Raw genomic sequence first — 25,101 nt, 5'->3', positions numbered from 1 at the left:
ACCCAGGGGCAGTAGCCCGAGTAATCCCTCCCCTGCCCCGACCTATGTACCATGCAAGCAACTCTTCTCCTTTAGACTCCTGCAATTCATTCCCACCCAGCAGAAGTTGCCATCTCTAATCCACCCCCACGCATTGTACAGTGAGTCATTCCTTTCCTCGAGCATCATATGGCTCATTTAACCTGGGGCAATGGTGGTGGGGGGGAGAAAATGTTTTCTGGGAGCAGCCCCGTGCACCCCGGGGAGGTGAGGTCAGGAGGAAGGTTGGCCTTTCTGGTACGGTGAGTAGGGTGAAAGGGATCCAGCAGCACTTGTGTAACGGCCCCTCCTCCAGTCCCCTGGCATGGGTTCCCAGCAGGATTTGAACCCTGGACCTTCACCTCTGCAGCATAAAGCACCCCTTAGAGCTGAAGAGGTAGCTGCATTAGTTGGCAGCTATAGTAATAATAAAGGTAAAGGTAACAATTGGAGACATACCAATCTCCTAGAACTGGAAGGGACCTTGAAAGGTCATCTAGTCCAGCCCCCTGCCTTCACTAGCAGGACCAATTTTTGCCCCAGATCCCTAAGTAACCTCCTTAAGGATTGAACTCACAACTCTAGGTTTAGCAGACCAATGCTCAAACCACTGAGCTATCGGGCCCCCTGTAGGCTGTTATCCTATATTTTGATTAGCTTCTGTGGGGGGGACATGACACAGACACTGCCAGCAGGATACACGCTCACGTCCTCAGCACTAGTAGGGCTCACCTAACAATCCTGCTAACCCCAAACCAGAACATCTGAGGCCCGGGTATTGCAGGGGAGGAGGCTGCCTCAGTGGAGAAGGGGACAGGGAGCCTTTCGATGCCACCCCTCTGGGTAAAAGAGGGCCTGAGGGCAGGACCTGCACTCAGCTATCTGCTCTCTCTGTTCCACAGCTGCCCTGTGCACCTGGAGAAGCTCCCCTTGGCTCAGCGCCTCAGGCTCGTTGAGAGGAGGCTACAGGACGTGGCCAGACACCTGGATGAAGTTCTGATACCGTAAGGCAACTGACCAGGGGGCACCAGACTGGGGGCTGGGTGGGAGGGGAGAGTGAATGTAGAGAGGAGGGAGCAGGGAAAACCAGACACTCAAGGATCCTAAAATAACAGGGAAAAAGCCACTAAGAGGCTTTAGCTTCCAAGGTGAGATACCAGTGAAAGTGAGGTGAGGGATTATCAGAAATTCAATGCAGAGACTACAAGTTGGGTTGTGAGTAGGATCAAATCCTTCTGTACGGCAATATCTGCCAGCAGGCGACTGTCTAGAACCTGCCCGTGCTGTGTTTGAAGGAAAAAGCAATCCAATGACACCCTGTGAGGGGGTGTCCACCCCACACAGCACTGGAAGGGGCTCAGGTGGCCAGGCAGGCCCATGAACTCCACAGGGTGCACCTGCAGGAAGAGCCGGGGAGCAGGGAATTGATCCCAAGCAGGCTCAGCTGGCAGGAACAGACGGGGCCTATAAAGCCAGGAAGCTGGCACCAGACAGGGGCTGTGGCTGGGAAAGGGCAGCCCCTCCCTGGGAAGAGGGGGGAGTGTTTGGAGCTGGTGCACCCAGAGCAAGGAGGGGAACCAGGAGCAGTAGGAAGCAGTCCAGGCTGGGAGAGGAAAGCCCAGAACTGCTGGGTTGAGGGTCCCTGGCCTGGAGCCCAGTGTGAAGTGTGGGCCCAGGTTTCCCTACCAGCCCCCGAGGGCATGGCATGGACCGGCGGGGCAGTGAACAGGAAAACTGTCTGGGTCATAGTGGGAGTGACAGTGATCACATGCGACAATTGGAAGGGGCATTGACCTCGAGAGCTAATCCCCAGAGTAGGCACCAGACAAGCAGTGAGTGGGACACCACGTGATACACCCCAAACATGAGTCATCAGTGGGGTTCAAACCCAGGAATTCAGGACCATAGCACAGACCTCCACCACCGGAGAAACTCCATTAACTGGAAGCAATGGTAGGTTGTTAGCCTCTAGTGTATCAGCCATTAGAAGAGGACAGTTTTCCAGTGGGTTAGAATGTAAGAACATAAGAACAGCCAGACTGGGTCAGACCAAAGGTCCATCTAGCCCAGTATCCTGTCTTCCAAAACTGGCCAATGCCAGTGCAGCAGAGGGAATGACCAGAACAGGGAATCTTCAAATGATCCGTCCCCTGTCGCCCATTCCCAGCTTCAAACAAACATAGACTATAGTCCACCATCCCTGCCCACCTTAGCTAATAGCCATTGATGAATATTTCTAGTTCCTTTTATAGTTTATAGTCTTGGCCTTCACAACATCCTCTGGCAAGGGTTACACACACACATGCTCACATCTTCCTCCCCCAAACCAATTGTTGTTAGCTAATCTTTCTATTTAAATAGCAGTAGATCCCCGGTCATGCTCAAGGCCCCATTGTGCTAGGTGCTGCACATGCGTGTGACGAAGGGGTTATCATTCTAGATAAAATGAGTGCCAGCTCCCCCTCTCAGTCCTTCGTTACCCAGCTGATGTCCTTGTGTCAGGGTGTGGTGTGCAATGCATGCCTAGGCACTGCCCCATTGCACTACTGTTGGAAGGCTGCGCCCAAGCCTTGCCTTTGCTCAGCAGGGCCGTGTCCCATCTGTCCCTGTCTGCTCTCTCCCACAGGCCGAGTGTGTCGACATCTGTGATGAGACAGTTCTGCTATTCCTCCATGGAATCCACCACCTCTCCCCTCTGGAATCCCAGCTCCTTTCCTGAGAGAAGCCTCCGTGACTTGGTCAGGGCCCCTCTGCAACACAAGGGAGACCATGACTGTCGCAAGCTGGGAAGGATCCACTCATCCCATCCAAGCCCAGCCTCTCCCCAGGCCCCCTGCCCACAGCAGACGAGACTGGCGAGAGCAGAACATAGGTCTGGACCAGATGTCAGCCCATGGCTCAGACTTCAACATCCGACAGAAGCATCTACAGAGCCAGCTGGGGGCTCCACAAACCCCCATCCCAGGAGAGCCATTGCTGGGTGAGCAGGACACCAAGCAGCAATGGGAATTCAACACAGATCGGCCCGAATGTGGATTTCCAGCAAAGGTCCCAAAGCCCCTGAGATCCGACACCAGCCCTCAGCATGCACAGGAGATCCAGGAGCCATGTGTCTGCCCCTGGGGAGCCCTGCCCCAAAAGGCCCACAGGATTATGGCATCCCCTGATGCCATCCTGGCCAGGCTTGTGCCCACGGCAGGGGTCAAGCTGCAGGATCACGTGGCTCAGAAATGCTTTGAGATCGAAACGAAGGCTTTTCCTAAGGTCGTGAGAGAGTCGCACAGAGATGCTCCCCTCCTGAGAGAGACTGCCCTGCCTGGGCCACTCCGCCCCCCTAGGGAGCCAGGCAGGCACAGGACACCGGCATTCCCAACAATGGGACAACAGCCTGCCCACCCCATCGAACTCCACATAAGGCGTGAGCATCTCATCATGCAGAGGGGGCTGCTCACCCCGGATCCAGAGCCCCCGGCAAAGCTGCCTCACGTCGTCCAAGCCAGGGGAGCCAGTGTGGAGTTCAGTGAGATGGAGACCGATTTCCTGCAGACAGGGAGACAAAGCACAAGCTCCTCTTCTTCCACACGTCCTCCAATGCCAGTGGAAGATACCACCATGGAGACGGGCAGGAATGATAGCACGGCAGGAAACCAGACGAACCCAGATTGCTGCACTCTGCCAGCAGGGATGGATCTGACATCGCCACCTCCAGGAACCACAATAGCAGAGAAGACACTCGAAGCGACACTCCAGATTTATAGGAGCGAGTTGAGAAAGCCCCTTACCAGTGTGTGTGACAGCAAAGGCACTGAAGAGAAGCTGGAGCTGCACATGGAGAGGAAGGTTGCCTTGGGAGAAGGCTCCTGCCTGGGGCCAGGGGCACAGGCAGGTGAGGGCAGGGCAGATCTTCCCAGGACCCAATGCCACCAGGTTGCCCCAGAGGCCCCAGGCTCTGAGCAGCTAACCAGATCCACCCTTGACTCTCTCATTGCTGGGCAGGCTGCACACGACCTGCAGATCAAGCACCTGACGGAAATGTTGAGCAGCTCCCGCCCCTTGGCGGGCCAGGTCTCAGTTTGCCAGCAGTGCCGCAAGGCACATCCAGGAAAGATGAAGGGTAAGAAAACTCAGAAGGAGACATCAGCTGAGCTGCATGGTCTTCCAGACATCATGGATTCACATGGGTTCGATGGCACTGTGAATTCAAAGCTCTCCAGGGACCAGCCGCCAATCAAAATCTGCAAGAAGTGCAGTAAGCTTCAATGGAAGAGACCAGCTGGCTCTGCAGGTGCTGACTTGCCCAGAAGATCCCATGGAATTCCACAGCGATGGACTCCAGGAGACTCCTCAGCATCATCCAACCACAAGATGCCAGCGGTGTGGCTCCTTCCAGCAGACAAGAGCAAGAAGCAGGATGGAATGAGGAAAACAGCTCCCTCCAGGCAACCAAAGATGGTGTCCATTGCTACGAGTACAACAGGGCTTTTGCAAGCTGGGGAGAAAGTAACTGGAAGTCCTGACGGTTCTCCCCCAAAGTCACCAAAGGCCTCCAGAGCTAGGACACCATCCCCTTCAAGGAGCAAAGTTCTCAAAGAGATGTTAATGCGCCTCAAGCAAATCTTCAGCAAGCTTCAAAACAAAGTGAAGTCCCGAATGTCCAAAGACTCTCGTTCCAGAACACCCGACACTAAATTTACAAAGCCACACATTTGGAAGGCAAAGGCCTCCAAGGGTGTCCGGTTTCCATCCTACTGAATCCCACCCTGCCAGCAGGCCCAGTAACAGAAGGGGCCCACAAATTCCAACCTCTCCCTATCATCCAGCGGGTCTGGTAAGCGTGGGCTAAAGTGGCTGAGAAGAATGGCTTGTTGTCCTGGGACACAGAGACTGATGTATAAGAGACTCTCCTTGGGGTATCACATTTAAACCCAGATTCCAAGATGAAGGGGGGCCTGGGGGCTTGGATGAGATTGAGGGTGTGGCTAGCTCACTGGATTTGTTACTTTACCTCATGTGGTTCAGGAATCAATCCTCCCTTCAAGAAGAGCTGTTACTAAATTCACAAAGCCCCCCTTTTGGAAGGCAAGGGCCTCTAAGAGTGTCCAGTAGGGCCCTACCGTCAATCAAACCCAAACCAGCCCCGTGACCCCTAAAACCCCGCCCCTCGACCCCTTAAGCCCCACCCACCTCTCAGCAGCAGCCCCACCCATGGGGGTATTACTTCCAGGGTCAAGGTGGACACATGACTGGAAGCACAGTGTGTCATCTGACCCCTCTAAGAACTCCTCTCGCTGCCCTCTACCAATCAGGAGGGGTTTCACCCCCATAGGCCTGCCCCAAGAGGTGATTTGACCAATCAGGGGTGTTCCAGGGTGGGGGGACCCATCCAGATGTGGCTCGTGTGATCCCTCTAAGAACTCCTCCCAATGCTCTCTACCAATCGCGATGGGTTTCAGCCGCATAGGACCACCCCCAGAGCAGATTTGACCAATCGGTGCTGTTCCAGGGCGGGGTGACCCGCCCAGATGAGGGCCGTGTCACCCTTCTGAGAACTCCTCCCAGCGCCCTCTGCCAATCAGAGCGCATGACTATCACCCCATAAGTCCCAGGGCCGGGGCAGAAGAGGCCATCTTTTACCAAGGATGCGTGCTTTAGAAATCATGGAAACATGGACTCCTCCACCACCCCTGTGAGCACTTTGGACTTTGTTTTAGCCCCGAGGGCCTTTGGACTTGTGTGGAGAAAGCGCTACATCAGCGACAGTTCCCACGAGGGCTCTTTTACTCAGCCGTTGATGGAACCCGAAACCCAAACTCTCGTGAGGCACCCCAATGAGCATGAAGGCCTCTCATTGTTCGCCCCACTAGAGGTGGAAGGCGAACACAGCTCGGTTGAGTCATCGGAGGACAAGGTGAATGGAAAAGACATTGCTCAGGTAAATGAATGATGAAGAAGTGACTGTTGATGATGGGGTGTAATGGGGTTAGGAACCGGGGGTGGGGGGGTTGTGTATGTTTAAAAACAAGCAGTGGGAACTTACACTGTTTCTTTTCTGAAAATCTCTCCACAGCTTGATGATGCCTTTCTAGAGGACCCGCAGGCCCTGGACAGCGTTCCATCAAGCAGCGAAGATGAACCGGGCTCTCCTTGTTTTTGCTCAATGCCGATACAAATTGTTGAAGAGGACTCCGAGGATGACAGCTATGAGGAGTTTATGAGGCTTGGCATGGAACTAACTGAGCCAGTGCCACGTCGTGAGCATAAAAAAGTCATGCGGTCTATTGTATGTGTTGCTGTTTATGCTGTCCTTAATCACTGCCTTAGGGAAAAGCTTTCTGAAGATTGTGAGGGCTGTGTCATAGATGTGCCAGCCCAACGGCGCCATGACTGTGTGACTTGAACTTCAGTAGATATAAACTGCAAGCTCCGGGGCCTGTGTGCTGAGCTGTATTTGGAAAGCTTATTAAACACTGTTCTTGCCATAGGTTATGCTATGCAATGTCTGTGCCTAACCCAAGAACATTTAGCATAAGGGGTGATCTTGATAAATGCTGTGCAATTTAGTGCAGACCCTGACCGTGTTTTAAAGAAAATGACCAAACCGGAAGATGCCTGTGTCACATTATTGACTTGAACTGGGACCGTATAGAACATGGTTGCAACCAAGGTCCTGTAGTGGCACCAAATCTTAGGTAAAGGGGGTCATATAAGGGGTCTAAGGCCAGGTTATGGGTTGCTGGTTATGATTATGCTGTCTGTATGCATGTGTCATTTTGTAGTTGAAGTTATGAATATTGCCTCTATCCTGTCTGTATTTCAAACTTATGCTATGCTTCTGGGTGACATCCCAGACGAGTTGGTGTTAGCTCTGCCTAGCCTGCTTGATGGCCCATTAAGGACCATCAGCTACACAACTGACCCATTGAGAGAAGGCAGATGCGCCTTTTAAGTCAGCAAAGTATGCAGGGACTTGTCCATATGACTCCAAACTCCATTTTGCTTGTAATGTTCCACAGTAAGGACAAAGAGGTGTTCTTACACCTGGAAAAGACTATAAAAGGCTGATGCCTCATCTCCATCTTGTCTTCAATCCTGTTTCTTACCTCTGGAGGGACTTTGCTACAAACTGAAGCTCTGAACAAAGAACTGATGGCCCATCCCAGCTGGGGATGTACTCCAGAGACTTAATTTAAACCTGCAGTTTATTCTATCGCTGCTACAAGCCTGAACCAACAACTTTGCCATTACTGTATGTAATTGATTCCATTTAACCAATTCTAGCTCTCATCTGTATCTTTTTCCTTTTATGAATAAACCTTTAGATTTGATAGATTCATAGATTCTAGGACTGGAAGGGACCTCGAGAGGTCATCGTGTCCAGTCCTCTGCCCTCATGGCAGGACCAAATACTGTCTAGACCAGCCCTGATAGACATTTATCTAACCTACTCTTAAATATCTCCAGAGATGGAGATTTCACAACCTCCCTAGGCAATTTATTCCAGTGTTTAACCACCTTGACAGTTAGGAACTTTTTCCTAATGTCCAATCTAAACCTCCCTTGCTGCAGTTTAAGCCCATTGCTTCTTGTTTATTCTTAGAGGCTAACTAAGGTGGACAAGTTTTCTCCTTCCTCCTTATGACACCCTTTTAGATACCTGAAAACTGTTATCATGTCCCCTCTCAGTCTTCTCTTTTCCAAACTAAACAAACCCATTTCTTTCAGCCTTCCTTCATAGGTCATGTTCTCAAGACCTTTAATCATTCTTGTTGCTCTTCTCTGACCCTCTCCAATTTCTCCACTCTTTCAGTACCTGTTTCCCCTCAATTACAAGGTTTCATCCTGTGAGTTTATCGACGATGAAACCGCGTGTGTGTCTTGGAAGCACGCAAAAGACCGGTCCTCTGTCTCGGGCAATACCAACGTCTTCATAGCCTGTTTCACCACCGCTTATGCCTGCTTAGAACTATACAACCTCCTAGAGAGGTTGCAAGAGTGGTGGTGCCTGTACCACGACACTGTCTTGGTGATATTTGTGAAAAGGAAGAGTGAGTGGAATCCCCCTCTGGGGGATTATTTTAAACCATCTCTGTAAACCATTTTCCATACCTTCAAAGAATTTGAAGGGTTAACATCAGCGGGTCTGGTCTGTATAGTTCTGTGAAACTCTGGTTGTAACTCTTTAAAGTCAGGTAACACATCAATGTAGCAAAAGGTATTATGGGCTGTAAAATAACTCCACATCCTAGTTTTTAAAGTTCTGTTAAATCGTTCTACAACCCCTGCTTTGACTTCATTATTAGTAACAAGATGGTGAACTCCATGTCACTTTAATAATCTGCTTAAAGGTTTGTTTAAAAATTCTTTCCCCCGATCGGTTTGTAATTTTTGAGGCATGCGAGCTTTGCTGAAAATAGCTTGAAAGGCCTTGGATACCTCAACACCCGTCTTGTTTTTTAGGCCTAAGGCCCAGTCATATTTGGATAGAGTGTCTATTACTGTTAAGATGTACTTAAAACCGCTGCTGCATTTGGAGAACCGGTGCATATCCACCAAATTTGCCTGCCATTGCACATCCACATCTGAAACAATGGTCTTGTTTCTTTTAAAACGTATTCGAGCCGGTTTGTGTAAAGTGAAAAAAGAACAGGAGGACTTGTGGCACTTTAGAGACTAACAAATTTATTTGAGCATAAGCTTTTGTGGGCTACAGCCCACTTCATCGGATGCATGCAGTGGAAAATACAGTAGGAAGATCTATAGATATATAGATATACACAGAGAACATGAAACAATGGGTGTTACCATACACCCTGTCAGGAGAGTGATCAGTTAAGGTGAGCTATTATCAGCAGGAGAGAAAAAGAACTGTTTGTAGTGGTAATGAAAATAGCCCATTTCCAGCAATTGACAAGAAGATGTGAGGAACTGTAGTGGGGGGAAAAATAAGCATGGGGAAATAGTTTTACTTTGTGTAATGGCCCATCCACTCCCAGTCTTTATTCAAGCCTAATTTAATGGTGTCCAATTTGCAAATTAATTCCAATTCAGCAGTCTCTTGTTGGAGTCTGTTTTTGAAGGGTTTTTTTTGTAATATTGTGACTTTTAGGTCTGTAATCAAGTGGCCAGGGAGACTGAATTGTTCTCCGACTGGTTTTTTAATGTTATAATTCTTGACGCCTGATTTGTGTCCGTTTATTCTTTTACGTAGAGACTGTCCGGTTTGGCCAAAGTACATGGCAGAGGGGCATTGCTGGCACATGATGGCATATATCACATTGGTAGATGTGCAGGTGAATGAGCCTCTGATAGTGTGGCTGATGTGATTAGGTCCTATGATGGTGTCCCCTCAATAGATATGTGAACAGAATTAGCAACAGGCTTTGTTGCAAGAATAGGTTCCTGGGTTAGTGTTTTTGTTGTGTGGTTGCTGTAGGTTTGGGGGCTGTCTGTAAGAGCGGACTGGCCTGTCTCCCAAGATCTGTGAGAGTGAGGGATTGTCCTTCAGGATAGGTTGTAGATCCTTGATGATGCGCTGGAGAGATTTTAGTTGGGGCAGTGGCGGATTAACAAATTTGCCTCCCTAGGCCCTCAAAATTGCTGCGCAACCCCACGCGCCAGCTCACCTACCCTCCCCACGGCAAGCCTGGGAGGAGGGGGAGAAGGGGAGTTGTGGCGCGCTCGGGGGATGGCGGCGATGGAGCGGAGATGATCTGGGACGGGGAGCGGTTTCCACCTCCACCCCCGGTTTACTCCCCGCACCCGCGGGCTGCAGCTCACCTCTGCTCCACCTCCTCTGAGTGCACCACTACTCACTTCTCCCTCCCTCCCAGTGCTTTCGCGTGGCAAGCCTGGGAGGCAGGTGGAAGGAGGGAAGTGCGGTGCGCCTGGGGGAAAAGGTGGGCCAGGGATTTGGAGAAGGGGCAGAGTTGGGGAGGGGGGGTGAGCAAATTTGCCGCCCTAGGCCTAGGCTTTGTTGGCCTAGGCGATAATACACCGCTGGTTGGGGGCTGAAGGTGATGGCTAGTGGCGTTCTGTTACTTTCTTTGTTGAGCCTGTGCTGTAGTAGGTGACTTCTGGGTACTCTTCTGGCTCTGTCAATCTGTTTCTTCACTTCAGCAGGTGGGGATTGTAGTTGTAAGAACGCTTGATAGAGATCTTGTAGGTGTTTGTCTCTGTCTGAGGGGTTGGAGCAAATGTGATTGTATCGTAGAGCTTGGCTGTAGACAATGGGTTGAGTGGTGTGGTCTGGATGAAAGCTGGAGGCATGTAGGTAAGTATAGTGGTCAGTAGGTTTCCGGTATAGGGTGGTGTTTAGGTGGCCATCGTTTACTAGTGCTGTAGTGTCTAGGAAGTGGATCTCTTGTGTGGAATGGTCCAGGCTGAGGTTGATGGTGGGATGGAAATGTGTAAAGTGTAAGTGTCCTTCTCTGAAAGCCAAACTGTTACCTGTCTTCTATTTAAAGTTTTACTATTCTTTCTGGCCACTTGAGAAAGAGGGTTCACCCCACCGAAGCTCCCAACTTCCCCGGCAATGTAATATATTTTCTTTAACAGAGCTGCCTGTGTAGAAATGACTGTTACTGGTACCGTCTTTTACTAACACAAATATGAAGGGGGACACATTCATATTGACATATTTAAATAAATAAGTTTCATTAATTGCCTGATTTAACACGACCTTTTACAACCGCCTGTAAAAATGGACACCACGACCCCTACCATAAGGGAGTCTGAGCTGGTTCATTCTTCCATTTTGTCCTTTTCCGGATTTTCCTCTTGAGAGCTGTGTCTCAGACATGAGCGAAACCAGCTGATGCATGATATATTTACTCCCACGTAGTGGTGAGCTGGAGCCAGTTCCCACCGGTTCGCAGGAACCGGTTGTTAAATTTAGAAACCCTTTTAGAACCGGTTGTAAAACAGCTTTTAAATTTAACTAAAGCTCGGGCAGCTATCCAGCCGGCCCCCGGCCCCAGCTCACTTCCCTCTCCTCCCCTGAACGCTCTGTCCTCCTTCTCCTCCGCCTCCCTTGCTTCCCGCGAATCAGATGTTCGCGAGAAGCCTGAAACAAGCAGCAGGCAGGTAAGCTGGGGGGCAGGCCTGAGGAGGGCTCCAGAGAGGCATGGCGCAGCCCAGTCCGGCTCAGGCCAAGCGGCTTCCTCTGGCCTCGCCCCTGGCCTGCCCCTGGCTGAGCGCCCCTGCTCAGTCCTGGCCAAGCTCTGGCCCCAGTGGCATCGGCCCGGCTCGGGTCCTGCTGCGCCGGTGCCGGTCCCGGCCGAGCGGCTCTGAGCCGGCCCGGCTCGGGCCCCACAGCATCGGTGCCAGTCCCGGCCGAGCGGCTGTGACTTGGCTCCGGCCCCGGGCCCGTGGTGCCATTCATGACCGAGTGGCTCCGGCCCGGACCTTGCAGCACCAGCTCCGGTCCAGGTCCCGGCCGAGCGGCTCTGGCCGGCTCGGCTCGGTCCCCGCAGTGCTGGTCCCAGTTCCGGCCAAGCAGCTCCTGCCCGGACCTCGCGGCACCGTCACCGGTCCAGGTCCCGGCCGAGCGGCTCTGGCTGGCTCAGCTCGGGCCCCCCTCAGCGCCGGTCCCAGTTCCTGCTGAGCGGATCTGGCCGCGGCAGAGTGGCACCAGGTAGCGCAGTAAGGGGGCAGGGATGGGGTGTAGGAAGAGGGCAGGGGAGTTTGGTGGGTTGTCGGGGAGTGGATAGGGGTTGGGGTGGTCAGAGGGCAGGGAACAGGGGGATTGAATGGCGGCCGGGGTTTGGGGGGCAGTCCGGATGGCGCAGGGGTTGGTTGGGGTCGTGGGGGGCAGGAACAGAGAGAAGGTGTGGTTGGATGGGGCAGGGTCCCAAGGGGCCCTCAGAAATCAGAGGAGGGGTTGGATGGGGCGGCAGGGGACAGTCAGGGACGGGAAGGGGGTGGATGGGACAGGAGTCCCGGAGGGCATCAAGGAACATGGGGTGTTGTATGGGGCATGACCCTGGGGCAATGACACCCTCATGGGGTGAGGAGGAGAGAACCTGTTGTTAATATTTTGGTAGCTCATCACTGCTCCCACGAGACTACCGATGTCAGTTCTCAAAGGCCTCTAGAAAGGCATCGTCGAGCTGTTGAGAGATTTTCAGAAAAGAAACAGTGTAAGCACCCCACTGCTTGTTTTTAGATTTACACAACCTCCCGGTTCCTAACTTCATTACACTCCATCATCAACCATCGCTTCTTAATCATTCATTTACCTGAGCGACATCTTTTTGTTCACCTTGTCCTCTGGTGACTCCTGAGCTGCGCTCGTCTTCCACCTCTAGGGGTGGACAACGAGAGGCCTTCATGCTCATCGGGTGCCTCACGAGGGTTTGGGTTTCAGGTTCTGGCGTATCCATCAACGACTGAGTCAAAGGGCCCTCGCCGGAACTGTCGCCGTGTAGCGCTTTCTCCACACAAGTCCAAAGGCCCTCGGGCTAACACACAGTCTGAAGTTCTCACCAGGGCGGTGAAGGAGTCCATGTTTCCATGATTTCTAAAGCACGTGTTCATGGTAAAAGATGGCCTCTTCTGCCCCGATTGCTGGGATTTATGGGGTGATAGTGTCGCGCGCTGATTGGCAGAGGGCACTGGGACGAGTTCTTAGATGGGTGACATGACCTCTTCTGGGCAGGTCACCCCAGCCTGGAACACCACCGATTGGTCAAATCTGCTCTCGGGGCGGAACTGTGTGGCTGAAACCCATCGTGATTCGCAGAGGGCAGTGGAGGAGTTCTTAGAGGGGTCACACGAACCACTTCCGGATGGGTCACCATGCCCCGGAACACCCCTGATCGGACAAATCTCCTCTCAGGTTGGGCCTACGGGGGAGAAACCCCTCCTGATTGGTAGAGGGCAGTGGGAGGAGTTCTTAGAGGGGTCACATGACACACTTTGCTTCCGGTCGTGTGTCCTCATTGACCCCGGAAGTAATATTCCCCATGGGTGGGACTTCCAGTGACAGGTGGCCGGGGCTTAAGAGGTCAAGGGGCAGGGTTTAAGCAGCCAAGGGGAGGGGTTAGGGTTTGATTGATGGTAGGTCCCTTATACTATTTCCGGTTTCCATACTACTGAATCCCATCCTGCCAGTGTGCCCATTAACAGAGGGGGCCCACTAATTCCACCATCTCCCTGGCAACCAGCAGGCCTTGTAAGCATAGGCCCAAGTGGCTGAGAACAATGGCTTGTTGTCCTGTGACACAGAGACTGATGATGTTATTGACTGTGATGTCTGAACAAACCAGCTTCATGACGTCCTGGTGCAGGCAGTAGGAATGGGAGAGGACATTGGCTCGAAAGAATCGGAACTGTTTCAGGAGAAAGGGGAGTGGAAATATTACTGCCACTGCTCTTAGCATAAACACCAGTCCCATCTTGGCTATTCTCGGCAGGGTTAAGATGGAGGCATATCTCAGCGGGTTACAGATTGCGATGAAGCGGACAAATGCCATCAAAAAGAGCACAGAGGATTCAATGAATTGCAGAGAGTGGATGAAGAACATCTGGGCAAAACAAGCATCAAGGCTGATCTCTCTAGAGTTAAATAAGAATAGGCCCGGTATCGTCGGCATGCTGGCTATCAATAAGCCAAGGTCTTTGACGGCCAACATGGAAAGGAAAATGAACATGGGCTCATGGAGGATTGGATCTGTTTTTATAATGAACAGAATGACTGAATTTCCTACTATTGAAATTTCATACATGAAACAGAAGAGGACAGAGACCCAGAGATGGACGTCTTCCTGCCCAGGTATCCCAGTGAGCAGGAACACTGCAGGTGTGAATTTGGTGTCATTGACAGCTGACATACCATACTGGGCAGGTCCAAGAAGTTTTGAACTTTCCTTCCTGAAAGGAAAAAGAACAGGAAAGTAGATGATATTTAAGGAGACATCTTTCTGCTCTGAGTGCAAAGCTAGGATTCCCAGAAGCTCAAGGAAGATCAGAAAAAACATAGATTTGGATTTACACCCGCAATAGGATATGCCAATAGGAAGATAGGCACTGCCAGACTGGATCAGACCTGCAGTCCTTCTAGCCCAGTAACCAGTTACACATGCGTCTGGGGAAGATGGAAGAATCCCTGCAATAGGGAGCTATGAGATTAACTGCTCCAAGGGAAAGTTTCCCCCAGGCACCCACTAGTTAGACATATTTTGTGGTGTAAATCCAGTCCCTCTTTGAATCCTGCTAATCCCTTCGCCCATTGATATCTTGTGGATCAGAGTTCCACAGCCTACTTGAGCACTGTGTGAGTTTGCAATAGTGACATTCATACAGACACCCTTTCCGGCCCTCAGCTTCAAAGTGTGGCCCATTGTATCATGACATGTGTGTACACATATGGCAAGTGCATGGTGAAAATGGTCATTGTGTTTATCTGTCCTGCATTTAAATTATTCATAAACGTGTTTCATTGCCTCATTATATACATTATGTTTTTATTTTCTCTGCTCCTGTGAGTTCAAATTATGCCACTGCCTCTTTGCAGCACATGGGATACATTTTCAGGGTCTGGTTCTGAATTCAATAACGGCATCACTCCAGATTTACGTGTGTAAATTCAATCAGAACCAGGATCTATTAACTTTCCCTTACCAAATGCTCCCAGTGATACACTCTGACCCCCAAGAATCCCTCCAAGAGAAGCTGAAGTGCTTTGCCCGGCCTATGTTGACTGAATCCAGAGAGTTTGATCATCCTACAGGTTCCCTTTCATCCTCACAGGACCCGCATCTGCTCCCCCTGCAAGGGATTGTAGTTATCTGGTAAGTTACATGGTAACATGGACAGTTACTTCAGCTGGATGAGGGAGAGGTTGTCATCGCAAATGAGTGAATTGTGCAAACACTAGGTTTGCACTAATATCCAGTTGAGTGTGCTAGTTACTTCAACCATGCTTTTTTAACAGGTGATGGAGGTAAATTACATAAAAAACTATTACACTGCTCTTTCCTGCACCTCAGCTTTACCCTTTGCTGAAACACAGACCAGCGGTTCTGTTCTCTCAGGACTTTTTGGAAAGTCTTGCACAGGTATTGTAGAGTTACTGTGTGCATGACCCTGAATGTAAGTATTACAAATGGCTTCTGCTCCATTAGCAGAGGAGAGTACCATACAGCTGTTCACTGAACAGAGAGTTCATAGCACAAACCCATTGCAAACAGTTTGTGGGGTACTTCTGAAAAATTTTCTAAAGCAAAAGCCGTTAAGCAGTAAAGGTACCACTGCTCCTTCCTGTAGCAATTCCAACAACTCTGCCGCTGGCTTTCAATATGCATCTATGTCATGAAATTTTTGTTTGTAATATTTGTATTACAATGAAAAGTTTTGGCATAACATTTACACAGCTGTACTTTGGCACACACATGCCAGCCACAGGTACAAACCCAGCCAGACCTATTGAGCAGGCACAGTGCTCAGTGCTCCAGCCACATTGCGCGGTAGCCCAGGGCCCAGTCTGTGAGTGGGAGAATGGCGGGATTTCACCCCGTGAGAAAGGAGGCTACGGAGCCTGACATTTGGCCCTCAGAAACCACAGAAGGGAAAGAGATGAACATAGCCCTGTAACTCTGAGGGGTTTCTACAGGGCAGAAGTGCTGGAGCCTTCAGCCAGTCAGGAAACAGAAATACAGGCAAGTCGCATCTTAGGCACATTTAACATGTGCAAATTCAGCTTTGTGCAGATGGTGAAAACAGGGGGGAAAAAGAAAAATTACAATATAAAAACTGCATCTTTAGTGCGGGCGATTCCTTCCGCCATTCAACGCAATGAGTGTTTCAGTAGACGTGGTCTTCCCTTTACGCGCTAACCGTGGAACAGAACCCTTGCATAAGATGAGACTTGCTTGTATGCCCACAGAGCAACGCAGCTCTGAATTCCTGCATCCACAATCAAGTCAAAGAATAAAATTGTTGAAAATGCATTTGCTGATTAAATTTCCAGCAGCAAATATACCTGATACGATTTGGGAAGGAGTCACTGATATTCCGTGGGGTCTCTTCTTCCTCAGCCCCTGGCAGGATTGGGCCCAGAGCACATGGAACGTCTAAAAATGGGACTCCTTGAGAAAATCGTTACTTGGGGCATCAGGTTTTATCACTGCAAGCTCGCTTTGAATGTCAGATTTCTGTGTAGATTAAAATACTCACCATGGAGCATGGGCAGATGTAGTCATCGGAGAGGCTGCCTGGGCAGCAGGCAGCATCTGTTCAGATAGGGAGGCTTTATGAAGCCTGTCTGCACATTCCCTTGGGGGCCACTTGGCCAGCAGGGAACCTCAGCTGCTTGGCTTCGTGTGCACCAGCTTTAACCCCTGTGATAGCCAAGGGCAAACTGCAGGAGGCCAAATCACAGGGGATGTGTGGTGATGCTATCCAGCTGGACTGTAGTGGCAGCCCTGCTGCAGGCTCTATTCCTTATGGTTCCAATCAGTATATGGAAATTTCCCTCAGATTTTTCCAGGAGGGGAGGTCCCTTTCTTCTCTCTGAATGTAAAGGGGGACCAAGGACCCAGGGATCTCCAAAGTTATGCACAGATCTCAGTGATCCACTGGAGCTCAGCCCACCCACCCACAAACCCTGTGCCTCCACAACTGCTTTAGGACTCTCACCAGCTCCCTGCTAGCACAGGTTCATCAGAGATGTGCTACCAGGGCCTGTCCTTGAATACTGCGTGCAGATGTGGTCACCCCACCTCAAAAAAGATACATTGGAATTGGAAAAGGTTTAGAAAAGGGCAACAAGATTGATTGGGGTATTGAACAGCTTCTGTATGAGGAGAGATTGATAAGACTGGGATTTTTCAGCTTGGAAAAGAGGCGACTAAGGGGGGATATGACAGAGGTCTATAAAATCATGAGTGGTAGAGAGAAAGTAAATTAGGAAGTCCTTCTCATAATACAAGAACAAGGGGCCACCAAATGAAACTAATAGGCAGCAAGCCTACATGTACTACAACCACCGGCTCCTATAAGTCTGTCTAGATGCCTCGAGAGATCCGCAACCTTCGCACCAGGCAGGCAAGTCACCATACGGTTCTCCCGGTCATCACAAACCCAGCTATCTATCTATCTAATAATCGAATCTCCCATTACTAACACCTGCCTTTTCCTAGAAACTGGAGTTCCCTCCCCCGGAGTGGTAACCTCAGTGCGAGAGGCAACCCCAGCACCATCTGGAAGGAGGGTCCCAACTACGGGAAGGTTTCCCATGCTCCCATTGACTGCTCTGCTTCCCTGGGCCATTCTTCCTCCTCAACAGCGCAGGGGCTGTCTGAGCAGAGGTGGGACAATTCTACAGTGTCCCGGAAAGCCTCATCAACATACCTTTTTGCCTCTCTTAGCTCCTCCAGTTCCTCCACCCTGGCCTCCAAAGTCCGTACATGGTCTCTGAGGGCCAGGAGCTCCTTGCACTGACTGCACACATATGCCACCCGCCCACAGGGAGGTAATCATACATGAAACACTCAGTGCAATAAACTGGATTGCCCACACTCTGCTGCTGGGCTTCTGCCTGCATTGTCTCCTAGTTAATGGAAGGGTGGGTTACAGAAAGAAGTTTTTAAATGTTGTTTGGTTTATAGGTTTTAAGGGGACTGCAGGGGAAGGGTTAGGACTGACAAGGGACTCCCGCTCCCCTCCCACTCCCTTTCCAAACTCCCTTGCAAAACTCCCTGTTAGCAGCCCCTGTTCGCAAAGCTCAAAGACATAGGGAAGGGTAGGAGAGATGTCCTGGAAGCCAAATTTAGGCTGCTAGGGAAGAGACTGAAATCCAGGACCTCTATGGTGGCATTCTCAGAAATGTTCCCAGTTCCACGCACAGGGCCAAGTAGGCAGGCAGAGCTTCAGAGTCTCAATGCGTGGATGAGACGATGGTGGAGAGAGGAGGGGTTCACGTTCATTAGGAACTGGGGAAACTTCTGGGATGGGAGGAGCCTATACAGGAGAGATGGGCTCCACCTAAACCAAAGTGGAACCAGACTGCTGGCACTAAACATTAAAAAGGTAGAGCAGTTTTTAAACTAGGAGATGGGGGAAAGCCGACTGCTGCAGAGGAGCATGTGGATCGGACACAGACTTCTCTTAGAGGAGAGTCTGATGATAGAGAATCTCCAGGTTATAGTCAGGAGCAGAGGACGGAAGAGGATAATGTAAGGGCCGGATCAGATGTTAAACAGTCACATAAAAAAGAATCTGGCACATCAGAAAAGGGCAGACAAATAAACAGGGACAAGTTTTTAAAGTGCTTGTACACAAATGCTAGAAGTCTAAATAATAAGATGGGTGAACTAGAGTGCCTTGTGATAAAGGAGGATATTGATATAATAGGCATCACAGAAACCTGGTGGACTGAGAGCAATTAATGAGACACAATCATTCCGGGGTACAAAATATATCGGAAGGACAGAACAGGTCGTGCAGGGGGAGGAGTGGCACTATATGTGAAAGAAAATGTAGATTCAAATGAAGTAAAAATCTGAAGCAAATCCACATGTTCCATAGAATCTCTATGGATAGAAATTTCAAAGGGCAGGATGGGTTAGTAGACTATTAAACACATGAGGAAACTGAGGTACAGAGAGGTGACTCATCCAGGCTCATGCAACAAGTCAGTGGCAGAGCTGCGACTGCACTGAGGTTTCCTGACTGCCCAGCCAGTGCTCTGCCCATTGGAACACACTGTCTCCTCGATAGTACATTATATTCCCTGAAAATAAATTCTGAATAAGGAAAGGAGAGCATTCATGACCCAGTACATTCAGACATCACAAGTCAGGCCTCCCAAATCATAAGATTCCAAGATTCACAGATCTTGCTTTCACAGATTCCAAGGCCGGAATGCTGTATCACACAGGCCAGAAAACTTCCCCAAAATCATTCCTACAGCAGATCTTTTAGAAAAACATCCCGTCTTGATTTAAAAGTTGTCAGTGATGGAGAATCCACTACAACCTTTGGTAAATTGCTCCAGTAATTAAGTACTCTCACCAATATCAATGTATGCCTTATTTCACACAGGCTCTGTTCAAGATGGTTTCTCTCAGCCACAGTCTCCCAGCAAAATGGTGACTGGCTCTCCCCTTGCTCAGGCTCTCTTCCAGGGGCCCAAAGGTGCTGGTGCTTTTGTTTTCTTAGGTGAAAGAATGTGGGGTTGTCTGCCTCTTTCTTTTCTAGTCCCTTGAGTCTTGGAAGCTGATTCTTCTAAAGCAGTGGTTGTCAACCAGGGGCACGGGGTACAGAGAGGTCTTCTAGGGAGCACATCAACTCCTGTCGATATTTGCCTAGTTTTACAGAAGGCTACATAACAAGCACTAATGAAATAAGTACAGGTTAAAATTTCATACCGACAAAAGGAGAAAGTCATCAATTTGTCAGTAGGAGTGTGCTGTGACACGTCTGTATTTTAGATCTGATTTTGTAAACAAGTCGTTTCTAAGTGAGGTGAAACTTGGGGCTACACAAGACAAATCAGACTCCTGAAAGGGGCACAGTAGACTGAAAATGTTATATCCTTGGGGGCAGCCGGTTTAGGAAGAAATCACTTGAGGCCAGACAGCAGACAGCTAACAAAACTACCATTTTATTTACAGACACAGAGCTCACTCAACCGGCCAAAGCTGGCCGGGCTATCCCCTAATAATCTAACTCCGTTGCCATAGGAACAAAAACCATGACAACCAAATACACAACAGAAAAGGTTGAGAGCCACGGTTCTAAAGGATCCCCCTCAAAGCAAAGTTTATCCAAGCTGTGAGGAAGGCGACCTGAAGTCTGGTGGTGAAGGCTCCATGTGTAACCCACACACCTCCTGGGTGTGGTGTCCTGTCCTGTCAAGTGGCACCAAGACCACTTAATAAGAGGGAGATAAAATGAGCCTGTGCTGCAGCCTTTTAGCTCATGCGGTAGAGATTCATGCAGTAAGTTCTAGGTTCAATCCCGCTCGCCACCAACGGGGGTCTGTCAATCTTACAAGTGGGGGCTTGTCTGGGATTTCAACCGGGAAGTCTCTGAGCTCGGGACGTGCTTCCTCAGCGAGGGGAAGTCTGTAACCCACACAACTCCTGGGGGTGGTGCTCTGTCCTATCTAGTGGCACCGAGACCATTTAGAGACAGTTCAATGAGTCTGCTCTACAGCCCTCGCTAACAGCTGGTTGGCTCTTAGTTCATGCAGTTGAGGCTCATGCACTAAGCTCCAGAAGTCCCAGGTTGGATCCTGCCTGCCAGCAACCAAGGTCTGTCAACATTATTCGTGCTCTTCTCCCTCCCCCTCCCCCCACTTGCATTTGCTGAAATGTAAATTGCTCTGTTCACTACCATCTCCTTCCCCTGCTGTCTTAATGACCCTGTTTGCTGCTTATCTAAACCCCCATTCCTTTGTTTAGGACAGACCTCTTTAACAGTGTTTGCCTAGGAGGGGCTGTCAGGTTTTCACAAGTAATGTCGTACAGGGGGAACTCATAACTCTCTATGTAATGTTGCATCATGATCTGATTGACCAGAGAGTTGTTAGTTTTCAAATGGTACCTCACAAGGCATATTTTGTACAAAGATTATTACCATCACATGCAGAGTGTGACTAGAGGGCTCTTTGGGTCACATATGCTCAGTAGGGCATCTCCAAGGGTGGAGGGCCAATTCCACTCCCAAATTTTAAAAAAAGAGGGTGCCAACCTGTTCCGCCAGTTCAGCCAGCCCCAGAGAGAGACAGCCATATCGGAAGGGCGCTGAAGATCTCTGCCCCGAGGGCTGATGTTCGCAGGCCTGCTTTGGCTACCTGCAGCAAGCGGACAACTGCCAGGAGAAGGATCCCAGCTTATTCAAAGAACAGAGTGCTTGCAGCTTGGTCAGCTCAGGTGGGTGTGAGGACATAAATGCCAAATAAGCAGTGCATGCTTTCAATGCATAGGATTAGTGGCCCGTGTACCTTTCAGTACTGAAGAAATCTGTATGTTAGATACTGTTATTTTTCTTTGACTGGTATGTGCTGTATTGCTGTAATGATAAGAGCATGTTTCAATTTATGAGGCGTCTTAGTTAACCCACAGATTGTCGTCAACAGAAGGATTTTTTTTGTTTAGTCTGAGCAGCTTTACTACACTCTGGTGTCTTTCCTCCACATCAGAGCAACTCAGGGTACTGGCATCCCCAACCGTCCCAATTTGAAGATTTGTGTTGTTCTCCACAGGTGGGCGTTCCACTGCCAGAACAGACTGAACCTGCTCACTGTCCCTGCAATACAATGGAATTATTACAGGTACGGGTGTAATCAAAGTTTGTGTGAAGAAATACTTCCTTTTGTTTCTTTTCGACCTGCTGCCTATTCATTTCATGTGGTGACCCCTAGTTCTTCTGTTATGAGAAGGAGTAAATAACACTTCCTTATTTACTTTTTCCACACAAATCATGATTTTATAGACCTCTATCAGATCCCCTGTAGTTGTCTTTTCTAAGATGAAAAGTCCCAGTCTTATTAATCTCTCCTCCTATGCAAGCTGTTCCACACCCCTAATCATTTTTGTTGCCCTTTTCTGAACCTTTTCCAATTCCAAGATATCTTTTTGGAGATGGGGAGACCACATCTGCATGCAGTATTCCTACGCTTTGGTTCCTATGGTTCAGCCAGTTACTGATCCATGAGAGGACCCTTCCTCTTATCCCATGACAGCTTCCTTTGCTTAAGAGCCTTTGCTGAGGGACCTTGTCAAAGGCTTTCTGAAAATCCCAGTATGTCAGTGCACTGCAAGGCCTTCAGTGGCTTTTAAACTTTCCCATGGGGACATCGGAGACATGGTCCAGTTAACTTGTGTTCAGGCCTAACAAGAACTCAGATGCAACCTGCTGTGAGAAACTCGTTTTAACAAGGATGCCCCTATACCAGCACAGAGCACAGGTCAACATGTGTAACTTCAATAACAATGGTATTGGAATAGCCCAAAATAACCGCTACAGGAATGTACTGACTATGACCCCTTACTTCAAATGCATTGTGGCCTAGTGGATAGAGCACTAGATGGAACTCAGGAGACTTAAGTGCTAGTCCTGGCTCTGCTACTGTCTTGCTGGGTGACCTTGGGAAAGTCACTGCTCTTCTCTGTGCCTCAATTTCCCATCTCGAAAAGGGAGCTAATGCTACAGACCTCCTTTGTAAAGTGCTTTGAGATCTACTGATTGAACATGTTAGATAAGAGGTAGGGCTCTTTATTATCTTATGATATAGGGTGCTTTTCTTAAAGCGCCCACTGCTGGAGTCAAGTGATTTATCTGAGAATCTCTGCTCTTTCTTTTAGTTTATTTGTTAGCCAATTTTAAGCCCTCGTGGTTGCAAAGAGAAGCTGGAGAACATGAATTGAGTGCACCCTAGCGGCTCAGACACCAGAAGGCAAATGAAGAGTTCCCCAGATGAATGTTTTGTGAAGATCTCATTATTCTGAAGCCAATCTCATGATTTTGGTGGGGCCCAGCTCATGGTGTTGGAATGCTTGGGCTGGCGATACCAGGAACGTTTTTCTGCACTGGTAGCACTAGAGAATCACTTCAGGGCTGCTTCTCACTTCAGGCTGGGAGATTCTGCCTCAGTCACAGGGGTTTTAGGAGTTCCCACAAGTAGGGAAAAAATGTCCCTTGCCTAAGGGCTTGAGAGTCATAGAGCTCAGAAAAGACCCAGGGTTTTCCTGGGAAACCTGATGCCCTCTCTCCTGTCTTATTCTGAGCCCAGCCCACTTGGGCAGTTGCCCCATCCCATCTCCTGATCTAAGGACAGCATTGACACCTCACAGACTAGAGGGAGATTGCAGGAGGGCAGCCCCAATGTGACCTAGAGATGACATCAGCGCCTGCCTGGTGCCAGAGCAGCAACCTGCCCTCAGGTGTAGCCTGGGTACTTGTTGCTATTTTGAGAGTGTCTGTGTTGAGAGTGTCTTAGTGCCTGAGCCCGGGGAAATGAGTTCACTCCTCCTCTATCTGCTCTTTGTTGTCTTTTATGCTGTGATCAGGCTCGCCAGATCTGAGGTAAGTGAGACTCCTAGAGAGATGGAAAGGCTGGATTGATGCCAGCTGAATGCAGGAACCAAACAAAAGTATTTTTCAATCAGCAGGCTCGGATCATCTCCACCCAAGAGTCCTCAAAGAGCTGGCTCAGGAGGTTATTGGCCCACTGACATTAATTTTTTAACCAATGTAGGATTCCTGAGGCAATTCCAGAAGGCTGGAAGTGTGCTAATGTTTTGTCAATATTCAAAAAGCTATGGAAGGTTGGCCTGGCTTCTTATAGGCCAGTTAGCCTGAAATAATGGACAAACTGATATGGGATTCAATCAATAAAGAATTAAAGGACGGGAATATATTTAAAGCAGGTTAACAATGTTTTATGGAAGATGGGCCATATCAAACATAGATGTGACAAACTTAGACTTGTGTAAGGTGTTGTTTTTCATAGATTCCAAGGCAAGATGGGCCCATTGTGATCTTCTAGTCTGGCCCTCCTGTCTAGCACAGGCCAAAGAACTTCCCCACAATCATGCCTAGTGCATACCTTTTATTAAAATGTCCAATCTTGACTTTAAAAATCGCCAGTGATGGAGAATCAATCCACCATGACCTTGGTCAATTGTTCCAATGGTTAATTCCTCTCACTGTTAAAAATGGACGCCTTCTTTCCAGTCTGAATTTGTCTAGTTTCAACTTCCAGCCATTGGACCATGTTAGACCTTTCTCTGCTAGGTTGAAGAGCCCATTTGTAATGATTTCTTCCCCAGGTAGGTATTTATAGACTTTTCCTCAAACCACCCTTAACCTCTTTCAGCAACATTGACCAAGCTCCTAAAGTCTATCACTACAAGGCATGTGTTCTAATCCTTTAATTATTCTTATGGCTCTTCTCTGAACCCTCTGCAATTTATCAACATCCTTCCTGAATGTTAGACACCCGAACTGGACACAGGATTCCAGCAGTGGTTGCACCAGTGCCAAATACAGAGGTAAAACAACCTCTCTCCTCCAACTTGAGATTCCCCTGTTTATGCATACAAGTACCGCAGGACATTTGGATTAAAAATTAGCACTCTACAATATCAATGGAGCACAGGTTAAATGGATTGAGAACAGGCTAATGGCTAACTGACAGATCTCAAAAAGTAATTGTCAAAGGGCTCATCGAAGGTGGGTGTTTCTAATGGGGCTCTGCAGGGATCAGTACTAGGTCTGATGCTATTCAATATTTTTTCAATGACTTGGAAGTAAATACAAAATTGCTGCTGATAAAAATGTACTGATGACACGAAGATTGGCAGAATGGTAAATAACGATGAGGACAGGACAGTCATACAGAGAGTTCCGGAGAGTTTGTTTGGCAAATGGGGCCCATTCAAACAAAATGCATTTTCACACAGTCCAAAACAGAGTTATACATCTGGGAACAAGGAGAGCCTATTCAGCTTTGGATTTCACGATCTTTAGTTTTGTATCATCTGCAAATCTGGCCACCTCACTGTTTCCCCCCTTTTCTAGATCATTTATGAAGATGTTGAACAACTCTGGTCCCAGTACAAATCCTTGGGGGACCTTGCTATTTATCTCTCTTCATAAACTCACCATTGATTCCTACCTTTGGTTTCCTATCTTTAAACCAGTTACTGGTCCATGTGAAGACCTTCCCTCTTATCCCATGACAACTTACTTTGCTTAAGAACCTTTGATGAGAGACCTTGTTAAAGGCTTTCTGAAAGTTCAGGTACACTATATCCACTGGATCGCCCTTGTCCACATGTTTCTTCACCCCTGTCACATTACACCCCATATTCTTCATAGAAATATTCTATGAATATGGCATAACTAAGGTATGTTTTATGAAAGATGGGTCATGTGAGATATCATTGGAAAGGTTCTGATTTACTGAATGGGATTATCCTATTTGTATGGATTTATCATTTCTGTATCTGAAGTTAGGAATATGGGCTCTGTATCAATTACAAAAGTGCTTGCACCAGGGGAATGCCCCCAAACAGTGGGCAATCAGCCTGGATGGGCCATTAGGAAGGACAATAGGTGTTTGAAAATACTAAT

The 25,101-nt window shown here is 48.9% G+C and overlaps 1 protein-coding gene across 1 annotated transcript in view; it reads left to right on the top strand.

The window, feature by feature from the left end:
- Positions 1 to 958: 958 nt before the first annotated feature.
- The window catches only part of LOC120401667, a 30,911-nt gene continuing 6,768 nt past the window's right edge, over positions 959 to 25,101 (top strand). The window contains exon 1 of the mRNA XM_039531860.1: positions 959 to 1,022. The gene's annotated coding sequence lies outside the window, so the exon portion shown is untranslated. The remainder of the gene's footprint in view (positions 1,023 to 25,101) is intronic.

The sequence above is a fragment of the Mauremys reevesii genome, linkage group 1 (assembly GCF_016161935.1).
Source record: "Mauremys reevesii isolate NIE-2019 linkage group 1, ASM1616193v1, whole genome shotgun sequence".
Taxonomy (NCBI): Eukaryota; Metazoa; Chordata; order Testudines; family Geoemydidae; genus Mauremys; species Mauremys reevesii.
Note: the sequence above shows the minus strand (reverse complement) of the source record. Positions and strands in the feature narration are given on the sequence as shown.